General features: G+C 50.2%; 1 non-coding gene across 1 annotated transcript in view; it reads left to right on the plus strand.

Moving 5' to 3' along the window:
• The first annotated feature begins 4284 nt into the window (after window positions 1-4284).
• The window catches only part of LOC126435706 (small subunit ribosomal RNA), a 1902-nt gene continuing 1186 nt past the window's right edge, over window positions 4285-5000 (plus strand). The window contains exon 1 of the ribosomal RNA XR_007580139.1: window positions 4285-5000. This exon is cut by the window's right edge and continues 1186 nt beyond it. This is a non-coding gene — a ribosomal RNA (small subunit ribosomal RNA).

Below are 5000 nucleotides of genomic sequence, written 5' to 3' on the forward strand. Positions count from 1 at the left end.
AACCTATATCGTACCTTAACCTAACCTAAATTGTACCTTAACCTAACCTATATCGTACCTTAACCTAACCTATATCGTACCTTAACCTAACCTATATTGTACCTTAACCTAACCTATATTGTACCTTAACCTAACCTACGTTGTGCCTTAACCTAACCTACGTTGTGCTTAACCTAACCTACGTTGTGCCTTAACCTAACCTACGTTGTGCCTTAACCTAACCTACGTTGTGCCTTAACCTAACCTACGTTGTGCCTTAACCTAACCTACGTTGTGCCTTAACCTAACCTACGTTGTGCCTTAACCTAACCTACGTTGTGCCTTAACCTAACCTACGTTGTGCCTTAACCTAACCTACGTTGTGCCTTAACCTAACCTACGTTGTGCCTTAACCTAACCTACGTTGTGCCTTAACCTAACCTACGTTGTGCCTTAACCTAACCTACGTTGTGCCTTAACCTAACCTACGTTGTGCCTTAACCTAACCTACGTTGTGCCTTAACCTAACCTACGTTGTGCCTTAACCTAACCTACGTTGTGCCTTAACCTAACCTACGTTGTGCCTTAACCTAACCTACGTTGTGCCTTAACCTAACCTACGTTGTGCCTTAACCTAACCTACGTTGTGCCTTAACCTAACCTACGTTGTGCCTTAACCTAACCTACGTTGTGCCTTAACCTAACCTACGTTGTGCCTTAACCTAACCTACGTTGTGCCTTAACCTAACCTACGTTGTGCCTTAACCTAACCTACGTTGTGCCTTAACCTAACCTACGTTGTGCCTTAACCTAACCTAATTTGTGCCTTAACCTAACCTAATTTGTGCCTTAACCTAACCTAATTTGTGCCTTAACCTAACCTAATTTGTGCCTTAACCTAACCTAATTTGTGCCTTAACCTAACCTAATTTGTGCCTTAACCTAACCTAATTTGTGCCTTAACCTAACCTAACCTACGTTGTGCCTTAACCTAACCTACGTTGTGCCTTAACCTAACCTACGTTGTGCCTTAACCTAACCTACGTTGTGCCTTAACCTAACCTACGTTGTGCCTTAACCTAACCTACGTTGTGCCTTAACCTAACCTACGTTGTGCCTTAACCTAACCTACGTTGTGCCTTAACCTAACCTACGTTGTGCCTTAACCTAACCTACGTTGTGCCTTAACCTAACCTACGTTGTGCCTTAACCTAACCTACGTTGTGCCTTAACCTAACCTACGTTGTGCCTTAACCTAACCTACGTTGTGCCTTAACCTAACCTACGTTGTGCCTTAACCTAACCTACGTTGTGCCTTAACCTAACCTAATTTGTGCCTTAACCTAACCTAATTTGTGCCTTAACCTAACCTAATTTGTGCCTTAACCTAACCTAATTTGTGCCTTAACCTAACCTAATTTGTGCCTTAACCTAACCTAATTTGTGCCTTAACCTAACCTAATTTGTGCCTTAACCTAACCTAATTTGTGCCTTAACCTAACCTAATTTGTGCCTTAACCTAACCTACGTTGTGCCTTAACCTAACCTACGTTGTGCCTTAACCTAACCTACGTTGTGCCTTAACCTAACCTACGTTGTGCCTTAACCTAACCTACGTTGTGCCTTAACCTAACCTACGTTGTGCCTTAACCTAACCTACGTTGTGCCTTAACCTAACCTACGTTGTGCCTTAACCTAACCTACGTTGTGCCTTAACCTAACCTAATTTGTGCCTTAACCTAACCTAATTTGTGCCTTAACCTAACCTAATTTGTGCCTTAACCTAACCTAATTTGTGCCTTAACCTAACCTAATTTGTGCCTTAACCTAACCTACGTTGTGCCTTAACCTAACCTACGTTGTGCCTTAACCTAACCTACGTTGTGCCTTAACCTAACCTACGTTGTGCCTTAACCTAACCTACGTTGTGCCTTAACCTAACCTACGTTGTGCCTTAACCTAACCTAGTTTGTGCCTTAACCTAACCTAATTTGTGCCTTAACGTAACCCATGTTGTGCCGTAACGTAACCCATGTTGTGCCGTAACGTAACCCATGTTGTGCCGTAACGTAACCCATGTTGTGCCGTAACGTAACCCATGTTGTGCCGTAACGTAACCCATGTTGTGCCGTAACGTAACCCATGTTGTGCCGTAACGTAACCCATGTTGTGCCGTAACGTAACCCATGTTGTGCCGTAACGTAACCCATGTTGTGCCGTAACGTAACCCATGTTGTGCCGTAACGTAACCTATAATATGCCTTAACCTAACCTATAATATGCCTTAACCTAACCTATAATATGCCTTAACCTAACCTATAATATGCCTTAACCTAACCTATAATATGCCTTAACCTAACCTATAATATGCCTTAACCTAACCTATAATATGCCTTAACCTAACCTATAATATGCCTTAACCTAACCTATAATATGCCTTAACCTAACCTATAATATGCCTTAACCTAACCTAAAGTGCGCCGTAACCAAAACTATATTGCGCCTTAACCTGACGCACGTTGTCGCTGAACCTGCTCTGTAATTGTTATGCAACTCGTTAAATTAGTGTAGTGTTGCCTAACCGCAACCCTCGCAATATAGTTCGCTACTCGCACTGCCCGGTCCCCTGTGTATCGCGTCATGTTAAACACCTTGCAGGTGTTGCTGACTTTCCACATGCTCCTGCTATACACTGTAATGTGGATAGCAGCAGGACGTACATGCCCCCCCCCCCTTCCCCCCTGCCTTCGCAAGCTGGTCGGTGAGAAGTTTGCATGTTCAACGCCCTTCGCATGCCGACGTACTCAGCCTACGTTGTGGTACGGCCTGTCACCTGTCCGCCGATGTACGCAAAACCCACAAACTGTACTGCACATTGGTCCGTATGTACTGAATGATACATCGTGGCACATGTGGCCGTATGACGACTGCGCCTAGCAACGGCGGACCATACAGTCCAAATATTGTGCACGCAGCTACGTGTCGTCTCCCTATAAGAGCTGGATTGCAGTGTGGTACGCCATACAGACGTGTGGGAGGAACGGACGCCCTGGATGGCGATCAGCATGAGCAGTCTGTTGATGTAGTGGAGCGTGTATTCGGACGTAGTCGTCTCTTCTCACACACCGTGATAGCATGTTGCACCGTGTTCCACATCTGCGACATGCTGCAGAGGCCGGCTGACAGTCGTTCGCGCAATGGACACCGCATACGTACGGGGTCGACCTTCCACGTGTTCTCTAGGCGTGCACATGTTGTTGCGTCTATGTGGGCAGACGTAGTGTGTTGTGACACCTGACACAGGCATGCAATACTCGTTGCAAATGGCGATGGACGTGTACGTTTGCTGGTGACGTTACGCAAATGAACAACTGGTAACCCGTTGTGGTGCGGTTGTTCTCGCTAGAGGTGAATCAGTGTTGGCGACGATCGGTCGAGCTATTAACCGGTTGTTTCAGGGATACCCACCATGCCCACGAACGTGAAAGGGGATCTGGGTGTGAGGCGATACGCGGCGGTGGCTGGGTGGGACCGTCCCCGGCCGGTGAGGGGGGGCCGCCCGGCGTGCTGGCAGCGCGGTGCGTGGGCGCACGCGCTACAGCCGGCTGGTGGGGGCGGCCAGTGGCAGGCGCGCCGGCCGACGGACGCGGCAGGCGGCGCAGCTGCGCGCCGGCGCCCCCTGCTCGCGGCGCCTTGCGGCCAAAGTAGGTCCTCGCGGGCCCGGTGCGAAGCGCGGTGGCCATCTGCAGTGTGCTGGTCCGATTGAGGACTTTGTGCGCTGAGGATGCGCCGCCGCCCGGCGCTCGGCGCCGCGACGCCGTCTGCTGCTCGGTCGCCCCAGCGGTTCTCGCAGGTGGTTTGTATCGCAGCTGTGCGGACGTGTTGGCGCGTGCGCTGTGCTGGGAGAGTTCGCTTCGGCACCCAAGTGGGGCTTTTGTCCTTCTGTGGCGCCGGCGTTGGAGCTGCCGGTCACCGTAGGTGGCGCGTGTTGTCTCCCGCCGGCAATGCCACGACAGCACGCTCCCGGGCCTCTGTCGGCAGCGGCAAGCTCAGTTGGGAGCACGGGTGGTCGCACCTAAAGCGTCTACTCGCCTAACTCCGGGCGATTGCGCCTCTCTCGAACCCGACCAAGTACTTAGGACGGCGCTGCGCGCCGCCGGGACCTGAGAGGGTTTCGAGGTGTGTTGTGCAGGGGAGCTCAGCCTCCTCCTGTTTGCAGAATAATTGAGCGGACGCTTGCGTGTTCGCGCGGGTCCCCGGGACACACTCCCGGGCGGCCGGCTGCTCAGCTCTAGTTGACGCAGCTCCCTGGTTGATCCTGCCAGTAGTCATATGCTTGTCTCAAAGATTAAGCCATGCATGTCTCAGTACAAGCCGCATTAAGGTGAAACCGCGAATGGCTCATTAAATCAGTTATGGTTCCTTAGATCGTACCCACGTTACTTGGATAACTGTGGTAATTCTAGAGCTAATACATGCAAACAGAGTCCCGACCAGAGATGGAAGGGACGCTTTTATTAGATCAAAACCAATCGGTCGGCTCGTCCGGTCCGTTTGCCTTGGTGACTCTGAATAACTTTGGGCTGATCGCACGGTCCTCGTACCGGCGACGCATCTTTCAAATGTCTGCCTTATCAACTGTCGATGGTAGGTTCTGCGCCTACCATGGTTGTAACGGGGAATCAGGGTTCGATTCCGGAGAGGGAGCCTGAGAAACGGCTACCACATCCAAGGAAGGCAGCAGGCGCGCAAATTACCCACTCCCGGCACGGGGAGGTAGTGACGAAAAATAACGATACGGGACTCATCCGAGGCCCCGTAATCGGAATGAGTACACTTTAAATCCTTTAACGAGTATCTATTGGAGGGCAAGTCTGGTGCCAGCAGCCGCGGTAATTCCAGCTCCAATAGCGTATATTAAAGTTGTTGCGGTTAAAAAGCTCGTAGTTGGATTTGTGTCCCACGCTGTTGGTTCACCGCCCGTCGGTGTTTAACTGGCATGTATCGTGGGACGTCCTGCC

This window comes from Schistocerca serialis, unplaced genomic scaffold (assembly GCF_023864345.2).
Source record: "Schistocerca serialis cubense isolate TAMUIC-IGC-003099 unplaced genomic scaffold, iqSchSeri2.2 HiC_scaffold_1215, whole genome shotgun sequence".
Classification (NCBI taxonomy): domain Eukaryota; kingdom Metazoa; phylum Arthropoda; class Insecta; order Orthoptera; family Acrididae; genus Schistocerca; species Schistocerca serialis.